Below are 27,263 nucleotides of genomic sequence, written 5' to 3'. Positions count from 1 at the left end.
GACTCCTGATAAGGAATCTGATGTGAAAGGGGATGCTGGTGAGGACTTCTGGTGGGGACTCTCTGATATGAAGGGGGCTGCTGGTGGGGGCTCTGATGTAAAGGGGGCTGCTGGTGAGGACTCTGATGTGAAGGTGGCTGCTGGTGGGGACTCCTGATGGGGACTCTGTTGGGAATGGGACTTCTGTTGGGGACTCTGATATGAAGGGGGCTTCTGGTGGGGACTCTCTGATGTGAAGAGGGCTGCTGATGGGGGCTTCTGGTGGGGAATCTCTGTTGTGAAGGGGGCTGCTGGCGGGGGCTTCTGGTGGGGACTCTCTGATATGAAGGGGAATGTGGGTGGGGGCTGCTGATGGGGACTCTGATGTGAAGAGGGCTGCTGGTGGGGACTTCTGGTGGGGACTCTCTGATATGAAGGGGAATGCGGGTGGGGGCTGCTAATGGGGACTCTGATGTGAAGAGGGCTGCTGGTGGGGGCTCTGATGTGAAGGGGGTTGCTAGTGGGGACACTCTGATGTGAAGAGGGCTGCTGGTGGGGGCTTCTGGTGGGGACTCTGATGTGAAGGGGGCTTCTCATGGGGACACTCTGATGTGAAGAGGGCTGCTGGTGGGGGCATCTGGTGGGGACTCTCTGATGTGAAGGGGGCCGCAGGTGAGTACTCTGATGTGAAGGGGGTTTCTGGTGGAGACTCTGATGGGAAGGGGGCTAATGGTGGGGGCTCTGATATGAGGGGGGCTGCTGCTGGGGACTATGATGTAAAGGGGCAGCTGGTGGGGACTCCTGATGGGGACTCTGTTGGGAATGGGACTTCTGTTGGGGACTCTGATGTGAAGGGGGCTTCTGGTGGGGACTCTCTGATATGAAGGGGGCTGCTGGTGGGGGCTCTGATGTGAAGGGGGCTGCTGGTGAGGACTCTGATGTGAAGGTGGCTGCTGGTGGGGACTCCTGATGGGGACTCTGTTGGGAATGGGACTTCTGTAGGGGACTCTGATGTGAAGTGGGCTTCTGGTGGGGACTCTCTGATGTGAAGAGGGCTGCTGATGGGGGCTACCGGTGGGGACTCTCTGTTGTGAAGGGGGCTGCTGGCGGGGGCTTCTGGTGGGGACTCTCTGATATGAAGGGGAATGCGGTGTGAAGGGGGCTGCTGTTGCGGACTCCAGATAGGGACTCTGATGTGAAGAGGGCTGCTGGTGAGGACCCTGATGTGAAGGGAGCTTCAGGTGGGAACTCTCTGATGTGAAGGGGACTGCTGGTGGGGTCGTCTGATGGGGACTCTCTAATGTGAAGGGGGCTGCTGTTGGGGACTCCTGATAGGGACACTGATGTGAAAGGGGTTTCTGGTGGGGTCTTCTGGTGGGGACTCTCTAATGTGAAGGGGGCTGCTGTTGGGGACTCCTGATAGGGACTCAGATGTGAAAGGGGCTTCTGGTGGGGATTCTCTGATATGAAGGGGGCTGCTGGTGGGAGCTTCTGTTGGGGACTCTGATGTGAAGGGGGCTTCTGGTGGGGACTCTCTGATGTGAAGGGGGCTGCTGGTGGGAGCTTCTGTTGGGGACTCTGATGTGAAGGGGGTTTCTGGTGAGGACTCTCTGATGTGAAGGGGGCTGCTGGTGGGGTCTTCTGGTGGGGACTCTCTAATGTGAAGGGGGCTGCTGTTGGGGACTCCTGATAGGGACTCTGATGTGAAGAGGGCTGCTGGTGAGGACCCTGATGTGAAGGAGGCTTCAGGTGGGAACTCTGATGTAAAGAGGAGTGCTGGTGGGGTCTTCTGATGGGGACTCTCTAATGTGAAGGGGCTGCTGGTGGGGACTCCTGATAAGGACTCTGATGTGAAAGGGGATGCTGGTGAGGACTTCTGGTGGGGACTCTCTGATATGAAGGGGGCTGCTGGTGGGGGCTCTGATGTAAAGTGGGCTGCTGGTGAGGACTCTGATGTGAAGGTGGCTGCTGGTGGGGACTCCTGATGGGGACTCTGTTGGGAATGGGACTTCTGTTGGGGACTCTGATATGAAGGGGGCTTCTGGTGGGGACTCTCTGATGTGAAGAGGGCTGCTGATGGGGGCTTCTGGTGGGGAATCTCTGTTGTGAAGGGGGCTGCTGGCGGGGGCTTCTGGTGGGAACTCTCTGATATGAAGGGGAATGCGGGTGGGGGCTGCTGATGGGGACTCTGATGTGAAGAGGGCTGCTGGTGGGGACTTCTGGTGGGGACTCTCTGATATGAAGGGGAATCCGGTTGGTGGCTGCTGATGGGGACTCTGATGTGAAGAGGGCTGCTGGTGGGGGCTCTGATGTGAAGGGGGTTGCTAGTGGGGACACTCTGATGTGAAGAGGGCTGCTGGTGGGGGCTTCTGGTGGGGACTCTGATGTGAAGGGGGCTTCTCATGGGGACACTCTGATGTGAAGGGGGCTGCTGGTGGGGGCATCTGGTGGGGACTCTCTGATGTGAAGGGGGCCGCTGGTGAGTACTCTGATGTGAAGGGGGTTTCTGGTGGAGACTCTGATGGGAAGGGGGCTAATGGTGGGGGCTCTGATATGAGGGGGGCTGCTGCTGGGGACAATGATGTAAAGGGGCAGCTGGTGGGGACTCCTGATGGGGACTCTAATGTGAAGGGGGCTTCTGTTAGGGACTCTCTGATGTGAAGGGGGCTGCTGGTGGGGGCTTCTTGTGGGGACTCTCATGTGAAGGAGGCATTTGGTGGGGATTCTCTAATGTGAAAGAGGCTGCTAGTGGGGACTCCTGATGGGGTCTCTGATGTGAAAGGGGCTTCTGGTGGGGACTCTGATGTGAAGGGGGCTTCTGGTGGGGGCTTTCTGATGTGAAGAGGGCTGCTGGTGCGGGCTTCTGTTGGAGACTGTGATGTGAAGGGGCTTCTGATGGGGACTCTCTGATGTGAAGGGGTCTGCTGGTGGGGGCTTCTGGTGGGCACTCTCTGATATGAAGGGGGCTGCTGGTGGAGGCTCTGATGTGAAGGGGGCTGCTGGTGGGCACTCTGATGTGATTATGGCTGCTGGTGGGGACACCTGATGGGGACTCTGTTGGGAATGGGACTTCTGTTGGGGACTCTGATGTGAAGGGGGCTTCTGGTGGGGACTCTCTGATATGAAGGGGGCTGCTGGTGGGGGCTCTGATGTGAAGGGGGCTGCTGGTGAGGACTCTGATGTGAAGGTGGCTGCTGGTGGGGACTCCTGATGGGGACTCTGTTGGGAATGGGACTTCTGTTGGGGACTCTGATATGAAGGGGGCTTCTGGTGGGGACTCTCTGATGTGAAGAGGGCTGCTGATGGGGGCTTCTGGTGGGGAATCTCTGTTGTGAAGGGGGCTGCTGGCGGGGGCTTCTGGTGGGGACTCTCTGATATGAAGGGGAATGTGGGTGGGGGCTGCTGATGGGGACTCTGATGTGAAGAGGGCTGCTGGTGGGGACTTCTGGTGGGGACTCTCTGATATGAAGGGGAATGCGGGTGGGGGCTGCTAATGGGGACTCTGATGTGAAGAGGGCTGCTGGTGGGGGCTCTGATGTGAAGGGGGTTGCTAGTGGGGACACTCTGATGTGAAGAGGGCTGCTGGTGGGGGCTTCTGGTGGGGACTCTGATGTGAAGGGGGCTTCTCATGGGGACACTCTGATGTGAAGAGGGCTGCTGGTGGGGGCATCTGGTGGGGACTCTCTGATGTGAAGGGGGCCGCTGGTGAGTACTCTGATGTGAAGGGGGTTTCTGGTGGAGACTCTGATGGGAAGGGGGCTAATGGTGGGGGCTCTGATATGAGGGGGGCTGCTGCTGGGGACTATGATGTAAAGGGGCAGCTGGTGGGGACTCCTGATGGGGACTCTGTTGGGAATGGGACTTCTGTTGGGGACTCTGATGTGAAGGGGGCTTCTGGTGGGGACTCTCTGATATGAAGGGGGCTGCTGGTGGGGGCTCTGATGTGAAGGGGGCTGCTGGTGAGGACTCTGATGTGAAGGTGGCTGCTGGTGGGGACTCCTGATGGGGACTCTGTTGGGAATGGGACTTCTGTAGGGGACTCTGATGTGAAGTGGGCTTCTGGTGGGGACTCTCTGATGTGAAGGGGGCTGCTGGCGGGGGCTTCTGGTGGGGACTCTCTGATATGAAGGGGAATGCGGTGGGGGCTGCTGATGGGGACTCTGATGTGAAGGGGGCTGCTGGTGGGGACTTCTGGTGGGGACTCTCTGATATGAAGGGGAATGCGGGTGGGGGCTGCTGATGGGGACTCTGATGTGAAGAGGGCTGCTGGTGGGGGCTCTGATGTGAAGGGGGTTGCTGGTGGGGACACTCTGATGTGAAGAGGGCTGCTGGTGGGGGCTTCTGGTGGGGACTCTGATGTGAGGGGGGCTTCTCATGGGGACTCTCTGATGTGAAGGGGGCTGCTGGTGAGTACTCTGATGTGAAGGGGGCTTCTGGTGGAGACTCTGATGGGAAGGGGGCTGATGGTGGGGGCTCTGGTGGGGACTCTCTGATGTGAAGGGGGCTGCTGGTGAGTACTCTGATGTGAAGGGGGCTGCTGGTGGGGGCTTCTGGTGGGGATTCTGATGCGAAGGGGGCTTTTGGTGGGGACTCTCTGATTTGAACTGGACTGCAAGTGGGGACAGCTGGTGGGGACAGCTGATGGGGACTCTGATGTGAATGGGGGCTTCTAGTGTGAAATCTATGATGTGAAGGGGGCAGCTGGTTGGGACTCCTGATGGGGACTCTGATGTGAAGGGGGCTTCTAGTGGGGACTCTCTCAGGTGAAGAAGGCTGCTAGTGGGGTCTTCTGGTGGGGACTCTGATGTGAAGGAGGCTGCTGGTGGGGACTCCTGATGGGGTCTCTGATGTGAAAGGGGCTTCTGCTGGGGAATCTGATGTGAAGGGGGCTGCTGGTGGGGGCATCTGATGTGAAGAGGGCTTCTGGTGGGGACTATCTGATCTGAAGAGGGCTGCTGGTGAGGGCTTCTGTTGGAGAGTGTGACGTGAAGAGGCTTCTGATGGGGACTCTCTGATGTGAAGGCGTCTGCTGGTGGGGGTTCTGTTGGAGACTGTGATGTGAAGAGGCTTCTGGTGGGAACTCTCTGATGTGAAGGGGGCTGCTGGTGAGGACTCTGATGTGAAGGGGGCCGCTGGTGGGGACTCCTGATGGGGACTCTGTTGTGAATGGGGCTTCTGGTGGGGACTCTGATGTGAAGGGGGCTTCTGATTGGGGCTTCTGGTGGGGACACTGATGTGAAAGGGGCTTCTGGAGGGGACTCTGATGTGAAGGGGGCTGCTGGTGGCGGCTTCTGGTGGGGATTCTCTGATGTGAAGGGGTCAGCTGGTGGGGACTCTGATGTGAAGCTGGCTTCTGGTTGGGACACTCTGATGTAAAGGGGGTTGCAAGTGCGGGCTTCTGGTGAGAACACTGATGTGAAGGGGGCTTCAGGTGGGGACTCTCTGATGTGAAGGGGCAGCTGGTGGGGACTCCTGATGGGGACTCTGATGTGAAGGGGCCTCTGGTGGGGACTCTCTGATGTGAAGGGGGCTGCTGGTGGGGGCTTCTGGTGGGGACTCTCATGTGAAGGGGGCTTTTGGTGGGTATTCTCTAATGTGAAAGAGGCTGCTAGTGGGGACTCCTGATGGGGTCTCTGATGTGAAAGGGGCTTCTGGTGGGGACTCTCTGATATGAAGGGGGCTGTTGGTGGGGGCTCTGATGTGAAGGGGGCTGCTGGTGGGGACTCTGATGTCAAGGTGGCTGCTGGTGGGGACTCCTGATGGGGACCTTGTTGGGAATGGGACTTCTGTTGGGGACTCTGATGTGAAGGGGGCTTCTGGTGGGGGCTTTCTGATGTGAAGAGGGCTGCTGGTGCGGGCTTCTATTGGAGACTGTGATGTGAAGGGGCTTCTGATGGGGACTCTCTGATGTGAAGGGGTCTGCTGGTGGTAGCTTCTCGTGGGGACTCTGATGTGAAGGGGGCTTCTGGTGGGGTCTCTCTGATATGAAGGGGGCTGCTGGTGGAGGCTCTGATGTGAAGGGGGCTGCTGGTGGGGACTCTGATGTGATTGTGGCTGCTGGTGGGGACACCTGATGGGGACTCTGTTGGGAATGGGACTTCTGTTGGGGACTCTGATGTGAAGGGGGCTTCTGGTGGGGACTCTCTGATATGAAGGGGGCTGCTGGTGGGGGCTCTGATGTAAAGTGGGCTGCTGGTGAGGACTCTGATGTGAAGGTGGCTGCTGGTGGGGACTCCTGATGGGGACTCTGTTGGGAATGGGACTTCTGTTGGGGACTCTGATATGAAGGGGGCTTCTGGTGGGGACTCTCTGATGTGAAGAGGGCTGCTGATGGGGGCTTCTGGTGGGGAATCTCTGTTGTGAAGGGGGCTGCTGGCGGGGGCTTCTGGTGGGGACTCTCTGATATGAAGGGGAATGCGGGTGGGGGCTGCTGATGGGGACTCTGATGTGAAGAGGGCTGCTGGTGGGGACTTCTGGTGGAGACTCTCTGATATGAAGGGGAATGCGGGTGGGGGCTGCTGATGGGGACTCTGATGTGAAGAGGGCTGCTGGTGGGGGCTCTGATGTGAAGGGGGTTGCTAGTGGGGACACTCTGATGTGAAGGGGGCTGCTGGTGGGGGCATCTGGTGGGGACTCTCTGATGTGAAGGGGGCCGCTGGTGAGTACTCTGATGTGAAGGGGGTTTCTGGTGGAGACTCTGATGGGAAGGGGGCTAATGGTGGGGGCTCTAATATGAGGGGGGCTGCTGCTGGGGACTATGATGTAAAGGGGCAGCTGGTGGGGACTCCTGATGGGGACTCTAATGTGAAGGGGGCTTCTGTTAGGGACTCTCTGATGTGAAGGGGGCTGCTAGTGGGGACTCCTGGTGGGGACTCTCATGTGAAGGGGGCTTCTGGTGGGGGCTTTCTGATGTGAAGAGGGCTGCTGGTGCGGGCTTCTGTTGGAGACTGTGATGTGAAGGGGCTTCTGATGGGGACTCTCTGATGTGAAGGGGTCTGCTGGTGGTGGCTTCTTGTGGGGACTCTGATGTGAAGGGGGCTTCTGGTGGGCACTCTCTGATATGAAGGGGGCTGCTGGTGGAGGCTCTGATGTGAAGGGGGCTGCTGGTGGGCACTCTGATGTGATTATGGCTGCTGGTGGGGACACCTGATGGGGACTCTGTTGGGAATGGGACTTCTGTTGGGGACTCTGATGTGAAGGGGGCTTCTGGTGGGGACTCTCTGATATGAAGGGGGCTGCTGGTGGGGGCTCTGATGTGAAGGGGGCTGCTGGTGAGGACTCTGATGTGAAGGTGGCTGCTGGTGGGGACTCCTGATGGGGACTCTGTTGGGAATGGGACTTCTGTTGGGGACTCTGATATGAAGGGGGCTTCTGGTGGGGACTCTCTGATGTGAAGAGGGCTGCTGATGGGGGCTTCTGGTGGGGAATCTCTGTTGTAAAGGGGGCTGCTGGCGGGGGCTTCTGGTGGGGACTCTCTGATATGAAGGGGAATGTGGGTGGGGGCTGCTGATGGGGACTCTGATGTGAAGAGGGCTGCTGGTGGGGACTTCTGGTGGGGACTCTCTGATATGAAGGGGAATGCGGGTGGGGGCTGCTAATGGGGACTCTGATGTGAAGAGGGCTGCTGGTGGGGGCTCTGATGTGAAGGGGGTTGCTAGTGGGGACACTCTGATGTGAAGAGGGCTGCTGGTGGGGGCTTCTGGTGGGGACTCTGATGTGAAGGGGGCTTCTCATGGGGACACTCTGATGTGAAGGGGGCTGCTGGTGGGGGCATCTGGTGGGGACTCTCTGATGTGAAGGGGGCCGCTGGTGAGTACTCTGATGTGAAGGGGGTTTCTGGTGGAGACTCTGATGGGAAGGGGGCTAATGGTGGGGGCTCTGATATGAGGGGGGCTGCTGCTGGGGACTATGATGTAAAGGGGCAGCTGGTGGGGACTCCTGATGGGGACTCTGTTGGGAATGGGACTTCTGTTGGGGACTCTGATGTGAAGGGGGCTTCTGGTGGGGACTCTCTGATATGAAGGGGGCTGCTGGTGGGGGCTCTGATGTGAAGGGGGCTGCTGGTGAGGACTCTGATGTGAAGGTGGCTGCTGGTGGGGACTCCTGATGGGGACTCTGTTGGGAATGGGACTTCTGTTGGGGACTCTGATGTGAAGTGGGCTTCTGGTGGGGACTCTCTGATGTGAAGAGGGCTGCTGATGGGGGCTACCGGTGGGGACTCTCTGTTGTGAAGGGGGCTGCTGGCGGGGGCTTCTGGTGGGGACTCTCTGATATGAAGGGGAATGCGGTGGGGGCTGCTGATGGGGACTCTGATGTGAAGGAGGCTGCTGGTGGGGACTTCTGGTGGGGACTCTCTGATATGAAGGGGAATGCGGGTGGGGGCTGCTGATGGGGACTCTGATGTGAAGAGGGCTGCTGGTGGGGGCTCTGAAGTGAAGGGGGTTGCTGGTGGGGACACTCTGATGTGAAGAGGGCTGCTGGTGGGGGCTTCTGGTGGGGACTCTGATGTGAGGGGGGCTTCTCATGGGGACTCTCTGATGTGAAGGGGGCTGCTGGTGAGTACTCTGATGTGAAGGGGGCTTCTGGTGGAGACTCTGATGGGAAGGGGGCTGATGGTGGGGGCTCTGGTGGGGACTCTCTGATGTGAAGGGGGCTGTTGGTGAGTACTCTGATGTGAAGGGGCTGCTGGTGGGGGCTTCTGGTGGGGATTCTGATGTGAAGGGGGCTTTTGGTGGGGACTCTCTGATTTGAACCGGACTGCAAGTGGGGACAGCTGATGGGGACTCTGATGTGAATGGGGGCTTCTAGTGTGAAATCTATGATGTGAAGGGGGCAGCTGGTTGGGACTCCTGATGGGGACTCTGATGTGAAGGGGGCTTCTAGTGGGGACTCTCTCAGGTGAAGAAGGCTGCTAGTGGGGTCTTCTGGTGGGGACTCTGATGTGAAGGAGGCTGCTGGTGGGGACTCCTGATGGGGTCTCTGATGTGAAAGGGGCTTCTGGTGGGGAATCTGATGTGAAGGGGGCTGCTGGTGGGGGCATCTGATGTGAAGAGGGCTTCTGGTGGGGACTATCTGATCTGAAGAGGGCTGCTGGTGGGGGCTTCTGTTGGAGAGTGTGATGTGAAGAGGCTTCTGATGGGGACTCTCTGATGTGAAGGCGTCTGCTGGTGGGGGTTCTGTTGGAGACTGTGATGTGAAGAGGCTTCTGGTGGGAACTCTCTGATGTGAAGGGGCCTCTGGTGGGGACTCTCTGATGTGAAGGGGGCTGCTGGTGGGGACTTCTGGTGGGGACTCTCATGTGAAGGGGGCTTTTGGTGGGTATTCTCTAATGTGAAAGAGGCTGCTAGTGGGGACTCCTGATGGGGTCTCTGATGTGAAAGGGGCTTCTGGTGGGGACTCTCTGATATGAAGGGGGCTGTTGGTGGGGGCTCTGATGTGAAGGGGGCTGCTGGTGGGGATTCTCTAATGTGAAAGAGGCTGCTAGTGGGGACTCCTGATGGGGACCTTGTTGGGAATGGGACTTCTGTTGGGGACTCTGATGTGAAGGGGGCTTCTGGTGGGGGCTTTCTGATGTGAAGAGGGCTGCTGGTGCGGGCTTCTGTTGGAGACTGTGATGTGAAGGGGCTTCTGATGGGGACTCTCTGATGTGAAGGGGTCTGCTGGTGGTGGCTTCTTGTGGGGACTCTGATGTGAAGGGGGCTTCTGGTGGGGTCTCTCTGATATGAAGGGGGCTGCTGGTGGAGGCTCTGATGTGAAGGGGGCTGCTGGTGGGGACTCTGATGTGATTGTGGCTGCTGGTGGGGACACCTGATGGGGACTCTGTTGGGAATGGGACTTCTGTTGGGGACTCTGATGTGAAGGGGGCTTCTGGTGGGGACTCTCTGATATGAAGGGGGCTGCTGGTGGGGGCTCTGATGTGAAGGGGGCTGCTGGTGAGGACTCTGATGTGAAGGTGGCTGCTGGTGGGGACTCCTGATGGGGACTCTGTTGGGAATGGGACTTCTGTTGGGGACTCTGATATGAAGGGGGCTTCTGGTGGGGACTCTCTAATGTGAAGAGGGCTGCTGATGGGGGCTTCTGGTGGGGAATCTCTGTTGTGAAGGGGGCTGCTGGAGGGGGCTTCTGGTGGGGACTCTCTGATATGAAGGGGAATGTGGGTGGGGACTGCTGATGGGGACTCTGATGTGAAGAGGGCTGCTGGTGGGGACTTCTGGTGGGGACTCTCTGATATGAAGGGGAATGCGGGTGGGGGCTGCTAATGGGGACTCTGATGTGAAGAGGGCTGCTGGTGGGGGCTCTGATGTGAAGGGGGTTGCTAGTGGGGACACTCTGATGTGAAGAGGGCTGCTGGTGGGGGCTTCTGGTGGGGACTCTGATGTGAAGGGGGCTTCTCATGGGGACTCTCTGATGTGAAGGGGGCTGCTGGTGAGTACTCTGATGTGAAGGGGGCTTCTGGTGGAGACTCTGATGGGAAGGGGGCTGATGGTGGGGGCTCTGGTGGGGACTCTCTGATGTGAAGGGGGCTGCTGGTGAGTACTCTGATGTGAAGGGGGCTGCTGGTGGGGGCTTCTGGTGGGGATTCTGATGCGAAGGGGGCTTTTGGTGGGGACTCTCTGATTTGAACTGGACTGCAAGTGGGGACAGCTGATGGGGACTCTGATGTGAATGGGGGCTTCTAGTGTGATATCTATGATGTGAAGGGGGCAGCTGGTTGGGACTCCTGATGGGGACTCTGATGTGAAGGGGGCTTCTAGTGGGGACTCTCTCAGGTGAAGAAGGCTGCTAGTGGGGTCTTCTGGTGGGGACTCTGATGTGAAGGAGGCTGCTGGTGGGGACTCCTGATGGGGTCTCTGATGTGAAAGGGGCTTCTGGTGGGGAATCTGATGTGAAGGGGGCTGCTGGTGGGGGCATCTGATGTGAAGAGGGCTTCTGGTGGGGACTATCTGATCTGAAGAGGGCTGCTGGTGAGGGCTTCTGTTGGAGAGTGTGATGTGAAGAGGCTTCTGATGGGGACTCTCTGATGTGAAGGCGTCTGCTGGTGGGGGTTCTGTTGGAGACTGTGATGTGAAGAGGCTTCTGGTGGGAACTCTCTGATGTGAAGGGGGCTGCTGGTGAGGACTCTGATGTGAAGGGGGCCGCTGGTGGGGACTCCTGATGGGGACTCTGTTGTGAATGGGGCTTCTGGTGGGGACTCTGATGTGAAGGGGGCTTCTGATTGGGGCTTCTGGTGGGGACACTGATGTGAAAGGGGCTTCTGGAGGGGACTCTGATGTGAAGGGGGCTGCTGGTGGCGGCTTCTGGTGGGGATTCTCTGATGTGAAGGGGTCAGCTGGTGGGGACTCTGATGTGAAGCTGGCTTCTGGTTGGGACACTCTGATGTAAAGGGGGTTGCAAGTGCGGGCTTCTGGTGAGAACACTGATGTGAAGGGGGCTTCAGGTGGGGACTCTCTGATGTGAAGGGGCAGCTGGTGGGGACTCCTGATGGGGACTCTGATGTGAAGGGGCCTCTGGTGGGGACTCTCTGATGTGAAGGGGGCTGCTGGTGGGGGCTTCTGGTGGGGACTCTCATGTGAAGGGGGCTTTTGGTGGGTATTCTCTAATGTGAAAGAGGCTGCTAGTGGGGACTCCTGATGGGGTCTCTGATGTGAAAGGGGCTTCTGGTGGGGACTCTCTGATATGAAGGGGGCTGTTGGTGGGGGCTCTGATGTGAAGGGGGCTGCTGGTGGGGACTCTGATGTCAAGGTGGCTGCTGGTGGGGACTCCTGATGGGGACCTTGTTGGGAATGGGACTTCTGTTGGGGACTCTGATGTGAAGGGGGCTTCTGGTGGGGGCTTTCTGATGTGAAGAGGGCTGCTGGTGCGGGCTTCTATTGGAGACTGTGATGTGAAGGGGCTTCTGATGGGGACTCTCTGATGTGAAGGGGTCTGCTGGTGGTAGCTTCTCGTGGGGACTCTGATGTGAAGGGGGCTTCTGGTGGGGTCTCTCTGATATGAAGGGGGCTGCTGGTGGAGGCTCTGATGTGAAGGGGGCTGCTGGTGGGGACTCTGATGTGATTGTGGCTGCTGGTGGGGACACCTGATGGGGACTCTGTTGGGAATGGGACTTCTGTTGGGGACTCTGATGTGAAGGGGGCTTCTGGTGGGGACTCTCTGATATGAAGGGGGCTGCTGGTGGGGGCTCTGATGTAAAGTGGGCTGCTGGTGAGGACTCTGATGTGAAGGTGGCTGCTGGTGGGGACTCCTGATGGGGACTCTGTTGGGAATGGGACTTCTGTTGGGGACTCTGATATGAAGGGGGCTTCTGGTGGGGACTCTCTGATGTGAAGAGGGCTGCTGATGGGGGCTTCTGGTGGGGAATCTCTGTTGTGAAGGGGGCTGCTGGCGGGGGCTTCTGGTGGGGACTCTCTGATATGAAGGGGAATGCGGGTGGGGGCTGCTGATGGGGACTCTGATGTGAAGAGGGCTGCTGGTGGGGACTTCTGGTGGGGACTCTCTGATATGAAGGGGAATGCGGGTGGGGGCTGCTGATGGGGACTCTGATGTGAAGAGGGCTGCTGGTGGGGGCTCTGATGTGAAGGGGGTTGCTAGTGGGGACACTCTGATGTGAAGGGGGCTGCTGGTGGGGGCATCTGGTGGGGACTCTCTGATGTGAAGGGGGCCGCTGGTGAGTACTCTGATGTGAAGGGGGTTTCTGGTGGAGACTCTGATGGGAAGGGGGCTAATGGTGGGGGCTCTAATATGAGGGGGGCTGCTGCTGGGGACTATGATGTAAAGGGGCAGCTGGTGGGGACTCCTGATGGGGACTCTAATGTGAAGGGGGCTTCTGTTAGGGACTCTCTGATGTGAAGGGGGCTGCTAGTGGGGACTCCTGGTGGGGACTCTCATGTGAAGGAGGCTTCTGGTGGGGGCTTTCTGATGTGAAGAGGGCTGCTGGTGCGGGCTTCTGTTGGAGACTGTGATGTGAAGGGGCTTCTGATGGGGACTCTCTGATGTGAAGGGGTCTGCTGGTGGTGGCTTCTTGTGGGGACTCTGATGTGAAGGGGGCTTCTGGTGGGCACTCTCTGATATGAAGGGGGCTGCTGGTGGAGGCTCTGATGTGAAGGGGGCTGCTGGTGGGCACTCTGATGTGATTATGGCTGCTGGTGGGGACACCTGATGGGGACTCTGTTGGGAATGGGACTTCTGTTGGGGACTCTGATGTGAAGGGGGCTTCTGGTGGGGACTCTCTGATATGAAGGGGGCTGCTGGTGGGGGCTCTGATGTGAAGGGGGCTGCTGGTGAGGACTCTGATGTGAAGGTGGCTGCTGGTGGGGACTCCTGATGGGGACTCTGTTGGGAATGGGACTTCTGTTGGGGACTCTGATATGAAGGGGGCTTCTGGTGGGGACTCTCTGATGTGAAGAGGGCTGCTGATGGGGGCTTCTGGTGGGGAATCTCTGTTGTGAAGGGGGCTGCTGGCGGGGGCTTCTGGTGGGGACTCTCTGATATGAAGGGGAATGTGGGTGGGGGCTGCTGATGGGGACTCTGATGTGAAGAGGGCTGCTGGTGGGGACTTCTGGTGGGGACTCTCTGATATGAAGGGGAATGCGGGTGGGGGCTGCTAATGGGGACTCTGATGTGAAGAGGGCTGCTGGTGGGGGCTCTGATGTGAAGGGGGTTGCTAGTGGGGACACTCTGATGTGAAGAGGGCTGCTGGTGGGGGCTTCTGGTGGGGACTCTGATGTGAAGGGGGCTTCTCATGGGGACACTCTGATGTGAAGGGGGCTGCTGGTGGGGGCATCTGGTGGGGACTCTCTGATGTGAAGGGGGCCGCTGGTGAGTACTCTGATGTGAAGGGGGTTTCTGGTGGAGACTCTGATGGGAAGGGGGCTAATGGTGGGGGCTCTGATATGAGGGGGGCTGCTGCTGGGGACTATGATGTAAAGGGGCAGCTGGTGGGGACTCCTGATGGGGACTTTGTTGGGAATGGGACTTCTGTTGGGGACTCTGATGTGAAGGGGGCTTCTGGTGGGGACTCTCTGATATGAAGGGGGCTGCTGGTGGGGGCTCTGATGTGAAGGGGGCTGCTGGTGAGGACTCTGATGTGAAGGTGGCTGCTGGTGGGGACTCCTGATGGGGACTCTGTTGGGAATGGGACTTCTGTTGGGGACTCTGATGTGAAGTGGGCTTCTGGTGGGGACTCTCTGATGTGAAGAGGGCTGCTGATGGGGGCTACCGGTGGGGACTCTCTGTTGTGAAGGTGGCTGCTGGCGGGGGCTTCTGGTGGGGACTCTCTGATATGAAGGGGAATGCGGTGGGGGCTGCTGATGGGGACTCTGATGTGAAGGGGGCTGCTGGTGGGGACTTCTGGTGGGGACTCTCTGATATGAAGGGGAATGCGGGTGGGGGCTGCTGATGGGGACTCTGATGTGAAGAGGGCTGCTGGTGGGGGCTCTGATGTGAAGGGGGTTGCTGGTGGGGACACTCTGATGTGAAGAGGGCTGCTGGTGGGGGCTTCTGGTGGGGACTCTGATGTGAGGGGGGCTTCTCATGGGGACTCTCTGATGTGAAGGGGGCTGCTGGTGAGTACTCTGATGTGAAGGGGGCTTCTGGTGGAGACTCTGATGGGAAGGGGGCTGATGGTGGGGGCTCTGGTGGGGACTCTCTGATGTGAAGGGGGCTGCTGGTGAGTACTCTGATGTGAAGGGGCTGCTGGTGGGGGCTTCTGGTGGGGATTCTGATGTGAAGGGGGCTTTTGGTGGGGACTCTCTGATTTGAACCGGACTGCAAGTGGGGACAGCTGATGGGGACTCTGATGTGAATGGGGGCTTCTAGTGTGAAATCTATGATGTGAAGGGGGCAGCTGGTTGGGACTCCTGATGGGGACTCTGATGTGAAGGGGGCTTCTAGTGGGGACTCTCTCAGGTGAAGAAGGCAGCTAGTGGGGTCTTCTGGTGGGGACTCTGATGTGAAGGAGGCTGCTGGTGGGGACTGCTGATGGGGTCTCTGATGTGAAAGGGGCTTCTGGTGGGGAATCTGATGTGAAGGGGGCTGCTGGTGGGGGCATCTGATGTGAAGAGGGCTTCTGGTGGGGACTATCTGATCTGAAGAGGGCTGCTGGTGGGGGCTTCTGTTGGAGAGTGTGATGTGAAGAGGCTTCTGATGGGGACTCTCTGATGTGAAGGCGTCTGCTGGTGGGGGTTCTGTTGGAGACTGTGATGTGAAGAGGCTTCTGGTGGGAACTCTCTGATGTGAAGGGGCCTCTGGTGGGGACTCTCTGATGTGAAGGGGGCTGCTGGTGGGGACTTCTGGTGGGGACTCTCATGTGAAGGGGGCTTTTGGTGGGTATTCTCTAATGTGAAAGAGGCTGCTAGTGGGGACTCCTGATGGGGTCTCTGATGTGAAAGGGGCTTCTGGTGGGGACTCTCTGATATGAAGGGGGCTGTTGGTGGGGGCTCTGATGTGAAGGGGGCTGCTGGTGGGGATTCTCTAATGTGAAAGAGGCTGCTAGTGGGGACTCCTGATGGGGACCTTGTTGGGAATGGGACTTCTGTTGGGGACTCTGATGTGAAGGGGGCTTCTGGTGGGGGCTTTCTGATGTGAAGAGGGCTGCTGGTGCGGGCTTCTGTTGGAGACTGTGATGTGAAGGGGCTTCTGATGGGGACTCTCTGATGTGAAGGGGTCTGCTGGTGGTGGCTTCTTGTGGGGACTCTGATGTGAAGGGGGCTTCTGGTGGGGTCTCTCTGATATGAAGGGGGCTGCTGGTGGAGGCTCTGATGTGAAGGGGGCTGCTGGTGGGGACTCTGATGTGATTGTGGCTGCTGGTGGGGACACCTGATGGGGACTCTGTTGGGAATGGGACTTCTGTTGGGGACTCTGATGTGAAGGGGGCTTCTGGTGGGGACTCTCTGATATGAAGGGGGCTGCTGGTGGGGGCTCTGATGTGAAGGGGGCTGCTGGTGAGGACTCTGATGTGAAGGTGGCTGCTGGTGGGGACTCCTGATGGGGACTCTGTTGGGAATGGGACTTCTGTTGGGGACTCTGATATGAAGGGGGCTTCTGGTGGGGACTCTCTAATGTGAAGAGGGCTGCTGATGGGGGCTTCTGGTGGGGAATCTCTGTTGTGAAGGGGGCTGCTGGCGGGGGCTTCTGGTGGGGACTCTCTGATATGAAGGGGAATGTGGGTGGGGGCTGCTGATGGGGACTCTGATGTGAAGAGGGCTGCTGGTGGGGACCTCTGGTGGGGACTCTCTGATATGAAGGGGAATGCGGGTGGGGGCTGCTAATGGGGACTCTGATGTGAAGAGGGCTGCTGGTGGGGGCTCTGATGTGAAGGGGGTTGCTAGTGGGGACACTCTGATGTGAAGAGGGCTGCTGGTGGGGGCTTCTGGTGGGGACTCTGATGTGAAGGGGGCTTCTCATGGGGACACTCTGATGTGAAGGGGGCTGCTGGTGGGGGCATCTGGTGGGGACTCTCTGATGTGAAGGGGGCCGCTGGTGAGTACTCTGATGTGAAGGGGGTTTCTGGTGGAGACTCTGATGGGAAGGGGGCTAATGGTGGGGGCTCTGATATGAGGGGGGCTGCTGCTGGGGACTATGATGTAAAGGGGCAGCTGGTGGGGACTCCTGATGGGGACTCTGTTGGGAATGGGACTTCTGTTGGGGACTCTGATGTGAAGGGGGCTTCTGGTGGGGACTCTCTGATATGAAGGGGGCTGCTGGTGGGGGCTCTGATGTGAAGGGGGCTGCTGGTGAGGGCTCTGATGTGAAGGTGGCTGCTGGTGGGGACTCCTGATGGGGACTCTGTTGGGAATGGGACTTCTGTAGGGGACTCTGATGTGAAGTGGGCTTCTGGTGGGGACTCTCTGATGTGAAGAGGGCTGCTGATGGGGGCTACCGGTGGGGACTCTCTGTTGTGAAGGGGGCTGCTGGCGAGGGCTTCTGGTGGGGACTCTCTGATATGAAGGGGAATGCGGTGGGGGCTGCTGATGGGGACTCTGATGTGAAGGGGGCTGCTGGTGGGGACTTCTGGTGGGGACTCTCTGATATGAAGGGGAATGCGGGTGGGGGCTGCTGATGGGGACTCTGATGTGAAGAGGGCTGCTGGTGGGGGCTCTGATGTGAAGGGGGTTGCTGGTGGGGACACTCTGATGTGAAGAGGGCTGCTGGTGGGGGCTTCTGGTGGGGACTCTGATGTGAGGGGGGCTTCTCATGGGGACTCTCTGATGTGAAGGGGGCTGCTGGTGAGTACTCTGATGTGAAGGGGGCTTCTGGTGGAGACTCTGATGGGAAGGGGGCTGATGGTGGGGGCTCTGGTGGGGACTCTCTGATGTGAAGGGGGCTGCTGGTGAGTACTCTGATGTGAAGGGGGCTGCTGGTGGGGGCTTCTGGTGGGGATTCTGATGCGAAGGGGGCTTTTGGTGGGGACTCTCTGATTTGAACTGGACTGCAAGTGGGGACAGCTGATGGGGACTCTGATGTGAATGGGGGCTTCTAGTGTGATATCTATGATGTGAAGGGGGCAGCTGGTTGGGACTCCTGATGGGGACTCTTATGTGAAGGGGGCTTCTAGTGGGGACTCTCTCAGGTGAAGAAGGCTGCTAGTGGGGTCTTCTGCTGGGGACTCTGATGTGAAGGAGGCTGCTGGTGGGGACTCCTGATGGGGGTCTCTGATGTGAAAGGGGCTTCTGGTGGGGAATCTGATGTGAAGGGGGCTGCTGGTGGGGGCATCTGATGTGAAGAGGGCTTCTGGTGGGGACTATCTGATCTGAAGAGGGCTGCTGGTGAGGGCTTCTGTTGGAGAGTGTGATGTGAAGAGGCTTCTGATGGGGACTCTCTGATGTGAAGGCGTCTGCTGGTGGGGGTTCTGTTGGAGACTGTGATGTGAAGAGGCTTCTGGTGGGAACTCTCTGATGTGAAGGGGGCTGCTGGTGAGGACTCTGATGTGAAGGGGGCCGCTGGTGGGGACTCCTGATGGGGACTCTGTTGTGAATGGGGCTTCTGGTGGGGACTCTGATGTGAAGGGGGCTTCTGATTGGGGCTTCTGGTGGGGACACTGATGTGAAAGGGGCTTCTGGAGGGGACTCTGATGTGAAGGGGGCTGCTGGTGGCGGCTTCTGGTGGGGATTCTCTGATGTGAAGGGGTCAGCTGGTGGGGACTCTGATGTGAAGCTGGCTTCTGGTTGGGACACTCTGATGTAAAGGGGGTTGCAAGTGCGGGCTTCTGGTGAGAACACTGATGTGAAGGGGGCTTCAGGTGGGGACTCTCTGATGTGAAGGGGCAGCTGGTGGGGACTCCTGATGGGGACTCTGATGTGAAGGGGCCTCTGGTGGGGACTCTCTGATGTGAAGGGGGCTGCTGGTGGGGGCTTCTGGTGGGGACTCTCATGTGAAGGGGGCTTTTGGTGGGTATTCTCTAATGTGAAAGAGGCTGCTAGTGGGGACTCCTGATGGGGTCTCTGATGTGAAAGGGGCTTCTGGTGGGGACTCTCTGATATGAAGGGGGCTGTTGGTGGGGGCTCTGATGTGAAGGGGGCTGCTGGTGGGGACTCTGATGTCAAGGTGGCTGCTGGTGGGGACTCCTGATGGGGACCTTGTTGGGAATGGGACTTCTGTTGGGGACTCTGATGTGAAGGGGGCTTCTGGTGGGGGCTTTCTGATGTGAAGAGGGCTGCTGGTGCGGGCTTCTATTGGAGACTGTGATGTGAAGGGGCTTCTGATGGGGACTCTCGGATGTGAAGGGGTCTGCTGGTGGTAGCTTCTCGTGGGGACTCTGATGTGAAGGGGGCTTCTGGTGGGGTCTCTCTGATATGAAGGGGGCTGCTGGTGGAGGCTCTGATGTGAAGGGGGCTGCTGGTGGGGACTCTGATGTGATTGTGGCTGCTGGTGGGGACACCTGATGGGGACTCTGTTGGGAATGGGACTTCTGTTGGGGACTCTGATGTGAAGGGGGCTTCTGGTGGGGACTCTCTGATATGAAGGGGGCTGCTGGTGGGGGCTCTGATGTAAAGTGGGCTGCTGGTGAGGACTCTGATGTGAAGGTGGCTGCTGGTGGGGACTCCTGATGGGGACTCTGTTGGGAATGGGACTTCTGTTGGGGACTCTGATATGAAGGGGGCTTCTGGTGGGGACTCTCTGATGTGAAGAGGGCTGCTGATGGGGGCTTCTGGTGGGGAATCTCTGTTGTGAAGGGGGCTGCTGGCGGGGGCTTCTGGTGGGGACTCTCTGATATGAAGGGGAATGCGGGTGGGGGCTGCTGATGGGGACTCTGATGTGAAGAGGGCTGCTGGTGGGGACTTCTGGTGGGGACTCTCTGATATGAAGGGGAATGCGGGTGGGGGCTGCTGATGGGGACTCTGATGTGAAAAGGGCTGCTGATGGGGGCTCTGATGCGAAGGGGGTTGCTAGTGGGGACACTCTGATGTGAAGGGGGCTGCTGGTGGGGGCATCTGGTGGGGACTCTCTGATGTGAAGGGGGCCGCTGGTGAGTACTCTGATGTGAAGGGGGTTTCTGGTGGAGACTCTGATGGGAAGGGGGCTAATGGTGGGGGCTCTAATATGAGGGGGGCTGCTGCTGGGGACTATGATGTAAAGGGGCAGCTGGTGGGGACTCCTGATGGGGACTCTAATGTGAAGGGGGCTTCTGTTAGGGACTCTCTGATGTGAAGGGGGCTGCTAGTGGGGACTCCTGGTGGGGACTCTCATGTGAAGGGGGCTTCTGGTGGGGGCTTTCTGATGTGAAGAGGGCTGCTGGTGCGGGCTTCTGTTGGAGACTGTGATGTGAAGGGGCTTCTGATGGGGACTCTCTGATGTGAAGGGGTCTGCTGGTGGTGGCTTCTTGTGGGGACTCTGATGTGAAGGGGGCTTCTGGTGGGCACTCTCTGATATGAAGGGGGCTGCTGGTGGAGGCTCTGATGTGAAGGGGGCTTCTGGTGGGCACTCTGATGTGATTATGGCTGCTGGTGGGGACACCTGATGGGGACTCTGTTGGGAATGGGACTTCTGTTGGGGACTCTGATGTGAAGGGGGCTTCTGGTGGGGACTCTCTGATATGAAGGGGGCTGCTGGTGGGGGCTCTGATGTGAAGGGGGCTGCTGGTGAGGACTCTGATGTGAAGGTGGCTGCTGGTGGGGACTCCTGATGGGGACTCTGTTGGGAATGGGACTTCTGTTGGGGACTCTGATATGAAGGGGGCTTCTGGTGGGGACTCTCTGATGTGAAGAGGGCTGCTGATGGGGGCTTCTGGTGGGGAATCTCTGTTGTGAAGGGGGTTGCTGGCGGGGGCTTCTGGTGGGGACTCTCTGATATGAAGGGGAATGTGGGTGGGGGCTGCTGATGGGGACTCTGATGTGAAGAGGGCTGCTGGTGGGGACTTCTGGTGGGGACTCTCTGATATGAAGGGGAATGCGGGTGGGGGCTGCTAATGGGGACTCTGATGTGAAGAGGGCTGCTGGTGGGGGCTCTGATGTGAAGGGGGTTGCTAGTGGGGACACTCTGATGTGAAGAGGGCTGCTGGTGGGGGCTTCTGGTGGGGACTCTGATGTGAAGGGGGCTTCTCATGGGGACACTCTGATGTGAAGGGGGCTGCTGGTGGGGGCATCTGGTGGGGACTCTCTGATGTGAAGGGGGCCGCTGGTGAGTACTCTGATGTGAAGGGGGTTTCTGGTGGAGACTCTGATGGGAAGGGGGCTAATGGTGGGGGCTCTGATATGAGGGGGGCTGCTGCTGGGGACTATGATGTAAAGGGGCAGCTGGTGGGGACTCCTGATGGGGACTCTGTTGGGAATGGGACTTCTGTTGGGGACTCTGATGTGAAGGGGGCTTCTGGTGGGGACTCTCTGATATGAAGGGGGCTGCTGGTGGGGGCTCTGATGTGAAGGGGGCTCTGATGTGAAGGGGGCTGCTGGTGAGGACTCTGATGTGAAGGTGGCTGCTGGTGGGGACTCCTGATGGGGACTCTGTTGGGAATGGGACTTCTGTTGGGGACTCTGATGTGAAGTGGGCTTCTGGTGGGGACTCTCTGATGTGAAGAGGGCTGCTGATGGGGGCTACCGGTGGGGACTCTCTGTTGTGAAGGGGGCTGCTGGCGGGGGCTTCTGGTGGGGACTCTCTGATATGAAGGGGAATGCGGTGGGGGCTGCTGATGGGGACTCTGATGTGAAGGGGGCTGCTGGTGGGGACTTCTGGTGGGGACTCTCTGATATGAAGGGGAATGCGGGTGGGGGCTGCTGATGGGGACTCTGATGTGAAGAGGGCTGCTGGTGGGGGCTCTGATGTGAAGGGGGTTGCTGGTGGGGACACTCTGATGTGAAGAGGGCTGCTGGTGGGGGCTTCTGGTGGGGACTCTGATGTGAGGGGGGCTTCTCATGGGGACTCTCTGATGTGAAGGGGGCTGCTGGTGAGTACTCTGATGTGAAGGGGGCTTCTGGTGGAGACTCTGATGGGAAGGGGGCTGATGGTGGGGGCTCTGGTGGGGACTCTCTGATGTGAAGGGGGCTGCTGGTGAGTACTCTGATGTGAAGGGGCTGCTGGTGGGGGCTTCTGGTGGGGATTCTGATGTGAAGGGGGCTTTTGGTGGGGACTCTCTGATTTGAACCGGACTGCAAGTGGGGACAGCTGATGGGGACTCTGATGTGAATGGGGGCTTCTAGTGTGAAATCTATGATGTGAAGGGGGCAGCTGGTTGGGACTCCTGATGGGGACTCTGATGTGAAGGGGGCTTCTAGTGGGGACTCTCTCAGGTGAAGAAGGCTGCTAGTGGGGTCTTCTGGTGGGGACTCTGATGTGAAGGAGGCTGCTGGTGGGGACTGCTGATGGGGTCTCTGATGTGAAAGGGGCTTCTGGTGGGGAATCTGATGTGAAGGGGGCTGCTGGTGGGGGCATCTGATGTGAAGAGGGCTTCTGGTGGGGACTATCTGATCTGAAGAGGGCTGCTGGTGGGGGCTTCTGTTGGAGAGTGTGATGTGAAGAGGCTTCTGATGGGGACTCTCTGATGTGAAGGCGTCTGCTGGTGGGGGTTCTGTTGGAGACTGTGATGTGAAGAGGCTTCTGGTGGGAACTCTCTGATGTGAAGGGGCCTCTGGTGGGGACTCTCTGATGTGAAGGGGGCTGCTGGTGGGGACTTCTGGTGGGGACTCTCATGTGAAGGGGGCTTTTGGTGGGTATTCTCTAATGTGAAAGAGGCTGCTAGTGGGGACTCCTGATGGGGTCTCTGATGTGAAAGGGGCTTCTGGTGGGGACTCTCTGATATGAAGGGGGCTGTTGGTGGGGGCTCTGATGTGAAGGGGGCTGCTGGTGGGGATTCTCTAATGTGAAAGAGGCTGCTAGTGGGGACTCCTGATGGGGACCTCGTTGGGAATGGGACTTCTGTTGGGGACTCTGATGTGAAGGGGGCTTCTGGTGGGGGCTTTCTGATGTGAAGAGGGCTGCTGGTGCGGGCTTCTGTTGGAGACTGTGATGTGAAGGGGCTTCTGATGGGGACTCTCTGATGTGAAGGGGTCTGCTGGTGGTGGCTTCTTGTGGGGACTCTGATGTGAAGGGGGCTTCTGGTGGGGTCTCTCTGATATGAAGGGGGCTGCTGGTGGAGGCTCTGATGTGAAGGGGGCTGCTGGTGGGGACTCTGATGTGATTGTGGCTGCTGGTGGGGACACCTGATGGGGACTCTGTTGGGAATGGGACTTCTGTTGGGGACTCTGATGTGAAGGGGGCTTCTGGTGGGGACTCTCTGATATGAAGGGGGCTGCTGGTGGGGGCTCTGATGTGAAGGGGGCTGCTGGTGAGGACTCTGATGTGAAGGTGGCTGCTGGTGGGGACTCCTGATGGGGACTCTGTTGGGAATGGGACTTCTGTTGGGGACTCTGATATGAAGGGGGCTTCTGGTGGGGACTCTCTAATGTGAAGAGGGCTGCTGATGGGGGCTTCTGGTGGGGAATCTCTGTTGTGAAGGGGGCTGCTGGCGGGGGCTTCTGGTGGGGACTCTCTGATATGAAGGGGAATGTGGGTGGGGGCTGCTGATGGGGACTCTGATGTGAAGAGGGCTGCTGGTGGGGACTTCTGGTGGGGACTCTCTGATATGAAGGGGAATGCGGGTGGGGGCTGCTAATGGGGACTCTGATGTGAAGAGGGCTGCTGGTGGGGGCTCTGATGTGAAGGGGGTTGCTAGTGGGGACACTCTGATGTGAAGAGGGCTGCTGGTGGGGGCTTCTGGTGGGGACTCTGATGTGAAGGGGGCTTCTCATGGGGACACTCTGATGTGAAGGGGGCTGCTGGTGGGGGCATCTGGTGGGGACTCTCTGATGTGAAGGGGGCCGCTGGTGAGTACTCTGATGTAAAGGGGGTTTCTGGTGGAGACTCTGATGGGAAGGGGGCTAATGGTGGGGGCTCTGATATGAGGGGGGCTGCTGCTGGGGACTATGATGTAAAGGGGCAGCTGGTGGGGACTCCTGATGGGGACTCTGTTGGGAATGGGACTTCTGTTGGGGACTCTGATGTGAAGGGGGCTTCTGGTGGGGACTCTCTGATATGAAGGGGGCTGCTGGTGGGGGCTCTGATGTGAAGGGGGCTGCTGGTGAGGGCTCTGATGTGAAGGTGGCTGCTGGTGGGGACTCCTGATGGGGACTCTGTTGGGAATGGGACTTCTGTAGGGGACTCTGATGTGAAGTGGGCTTCTGGTGGGGACTCTCTGATGTGAAGAGGGCTGCTGATGGGGGCTACCGGTGGGGACTCTCTGTTGTGAAGGGGGCTGCTGGCGAGGGCTTCTGGTGGGGACTCTCTGATATGAAGGGGAATGCGGTGGGGGCTGCTGATGGGGACTCTGATGTGAAGGGGGCTGCTGGTGGGGACTTCTGGTGGGGACTCTCTGATATGAAGGGGAATGCGGGTGGGGGCTGCTGATGGGGACTCTGATGTGAAGAGGGCTGCTGGTGGGGGCTCTGATGTGAAGGGGGTTGCTGGTGGGGACACTCTGATGTGAAGAGGGCTTCTGGTGGGGGCTTCTGGTGGGGACTCTGATGTGAGGGGGGCTTCTCATGGGGACTCTCTGATGTGAAGGGGGCTGCTGGTGAGTACTCTGATGTGAAGGGGGCTTCTGGTGGAGACTCTGATGGGAAGGGGGCTGATGGTGGGGGCTCTGGTGGGGACTCTCTGATGTGAAGGGGGCTGCTGGTGAGTACTCTGATGTGAAGGGGGCTGCTGGTGGGGGCTTCTGGTGGGGATTCTGATGCGAAGGGGGCTTTTGGTGGGGACTCTCTGATTTGAACTGGACTGCAAGTGGGGACAGCTGATGGGGACTCTGATGTGAATGGGGGCTTCTAGTGTGATATCTATGATGTGAAGGGGGCAGCTGGTTGGGACTCCTGATGGGGACTCTGATGTGAAGGGGGCTTCTAGTGGGGACTCTCTCAGGTGAAGAAGGCTGCTAGTGGGGTCTTCTGGTGGGGACTCTGATGTGAAGGAGGCTGCTGGTGGGGACTCCTGATGGGGTCTCTGATGTGAAAGGGGCTTCTGGTGGGGAATCTGATGTGAAGGGGGCTGCTGGTGGGGGCATCTGATGTGAAGAGGGCTTCTAGTGGGGACTATCTGATCTGAAGAGGGCTGCTGGTGGGGGCTTCTGTTGGAGAGTGTGATGTGAAGAGGCTTCTGATGGGGACTCTCTGGTGTGAAGGCGTCTGCTGGTGGGGGTTCTGTTGGAGACTGTGATGTGAAGAGGCTTCTGGTGGGAACTCTCTGATGTGAAGGGGGCTGCTGGTGAGGACTCTGATGTGAAGGGGGCCGCTGGTGGGGACTCCTGATGGGGACTCTGTTGTGAATGGGGCTTCTGGTGGGGACTCTGATGTGAAGGGGGCTTCTGATTGGGGCTTCTGGTGGGGACACTGATGTGAAAGGGGCTTCTGGAGGGGACTCTGATGTGAAGGGGGCTGCTGGTGGCGGCTTCTGGTGGGGACTCTCTGATATGAAGGGGAATGCTGGTGGGGACTGCTGATCGGGACTCTGATGTGAAGGGGGCTGCTGGTGGGGACTCTGACGGGAAGGGGTCTGCTTGTGGGGGCTCTGATGTGAAAGGAGTTGGTGGTGGGGACTCTGATGTGAAGGGGGCTTCTGGTGGGGACTCCGTGATGTGAAGGGGGTTGCTAGTGCGGGCTTGTGGTAGGGACTGTGATGAGAAGGGGGCTTCTGGTGCCAACTCTCTGATGTGAAGGGGGCTGCTGGTGGGGACTTCTGGTGGGGACTCTCTGATATGAAGGGGAATGCGGGTGGGGGCTGCTGATGGGGACTCTGATGTGAAGAGGGCTGCTGGTGGGGGCTCTGATGTGAAGGGGGTTGCTGGTGGGGACACTCTGATGTGAAGAGGGCTGCTGGTGGGGGCTTCTGGTGGGGACTCTGATGTGAGGGGGGCTTCTCATGGGGACTCTCTGATGTGAAGGGGGCTGCTGGTGAGTACTCTGATGTGAAGGGGGCTTCTGGTGGAGACTCTGATGGGAAGGGGGCTGATGGTGGGGGCTCTGGTGGGGACTCTCTGATGTGAAGGGGGCTGCTGGTGAGTACTCTGATGTGAAGGGGGCTGCTGGTGGGGGCTTCTGGTGGGGATTCTGATGCGAAGGGGGCTTTTGGTGGGGACTCTCTGATTTGAACTGGACTGCAAGTGGGGACAGCTGATGGGGACTCTGATGTGAATGGGGGCTTCTAGTGTGATATCTATGATGTGAAGGGGGCAGCTGGTTGGGACTCCTGATGGGGACTCTGATGTGAAGGGGGCTTCTAGTGGGGACTCTCTCAGGTGAAGAAGGCTGCTAGTGGGGTCTTCTGGTGGGGACTCTGATGTGAAGGAGGCTGCTGGTGGGGACTCCTGATGGGGTCTCTGATGTGAAAGGGGCTTCTGGTGGGGAATCTGATGTGAAGGGGGCTGCTGGTGGGGGCATCTGATGTGAAGAGGGCTTCTAGTGGGGACTATCTGATCTGAAGAGGGCTGCTGGTGGGGGCTTCTGTTGGAGAGTGTGATGTGAAGAGGCTTCTGATGGGGACTCTCTGGTGTGAAGGCGTCTGCTGGTGGGGGTTCTGTTGGAGACTGTGATGTGAAGAGGCTTCTGGTGGGAACTCTCTGATGTGAAGGGGGCTGCTGGTGAGGACTCTGATGTGAAGGGGGCCGCTGGTGGGGACTCCTGATGGGGACTCTGTTGTGAATGGGGCTTCTGGTGGGGACTCTGATGTGAAGGGGGCTTCTGATTGGGGCTTCTGGTGGGGACACTGATGTGAAAGGGGCTTCTGGAGGGGACTCTGATGTGAAGGGGGCTGCTGGTGGCGGCTTCTGGTGGGGACTCTCTGATATGAAGGGGAATGCTGGTGGGGACTGCTGATCGGGACTCTGATGTGAAGGGGGCTGCTGGTGGGGACTCTGACGGGAAGGGGTCTGCTTGTGGGGGCTCTGATGTGAAAGGAGTTGGTGGTGGGGACTCTGATGTGAAGGGGGCTTCTGGTGGGGACTCCGTGATGTGAAGGGGGTTGCTAGTGCGGGCTTGTGGTAGGGACTGTGATGAGAAGGGGGCTTCTGGTGCCAACTCTCTGATGTGAAGAGGGCTGCTGGTGGGGGCTTCTGGTAGGGACTCTAATGTGAAGCGGGCTTCTGGTAGGGACGCTCTGATGTGAAGGGGCAGCTGGTGGGGGCTTCTGGTGGGGACTCTGATGTGAAGGGGGCTTCTGTTTGGGACTCTCTGATGTGAAGCAGGCTGCTGGTGGGGGCCACTGGTGGGGACTCTCTGATGTGAAGGGGAATGCCGGTGGGAACTGCTGATGGGGACTCTGATGTGAATTGTGGCTTCTAGTTTGGACTCTCTGATGTGAAAGGGGCAGCTGGTGGGAACTCCTGAACTGATGGGGACTCTGATGTGAAAGGGGCTGCTGGTGGGGGCTTCTGGTAGGGACTCTCTAATGTGAAGGGGGCTGCTGATGGGGACTCCTGGTAGGGACTCTGATGTGAAGGAGGCTTCTGGTGGGGGATTCTGGTAAGGACTCTGATGTGAAAGGGGCTTCTGGTGGGAATTCTCTGATGTGAAGGAGGCTGCTGGTGGGAGCTTCTGTTGGGGACTCTGATGTGAAGGAGGTTTCTGGTGGGGACTCTCTGATGTGAAGGGGGCTGCTGGTGGGGTCTTCTGGTGGGGACTCTCTAATGTGAAGGGGGCTGCTGTTGGGGACTCCTGATAGGGACCCTGATGTGAAGGGGGCTTCTGGTGGGAACTCTCTGATGTGAAGGGGACTGCTGGTGGGGTCTTCTGATGGGGACTCTCTAATGTGAAGGGGCTGCTGGTGGGGAC

Source organism: Lithobates pipiens, unplaced genomic scaffold, assembly GCF_037356315.1.
Source record: "Lithobates pipiens isolate NorthernLeopardFrog02 unplaced genomic scaffold, aLitPip1_a1.2 Scaffold_30, whole genome shotgun sequence".
Taxonomy (NCBI): domain Eukaryota; kingdom Metazoa; phylum Chordata; class Amphibia; order Anura; family Ranidae; genus Lithobates; species Lithobates pipiens.
The sequence above is the reverse complement of the archived record's forward strand: the minus strand, read 5'-3'. Positions refer to the sequence as shown.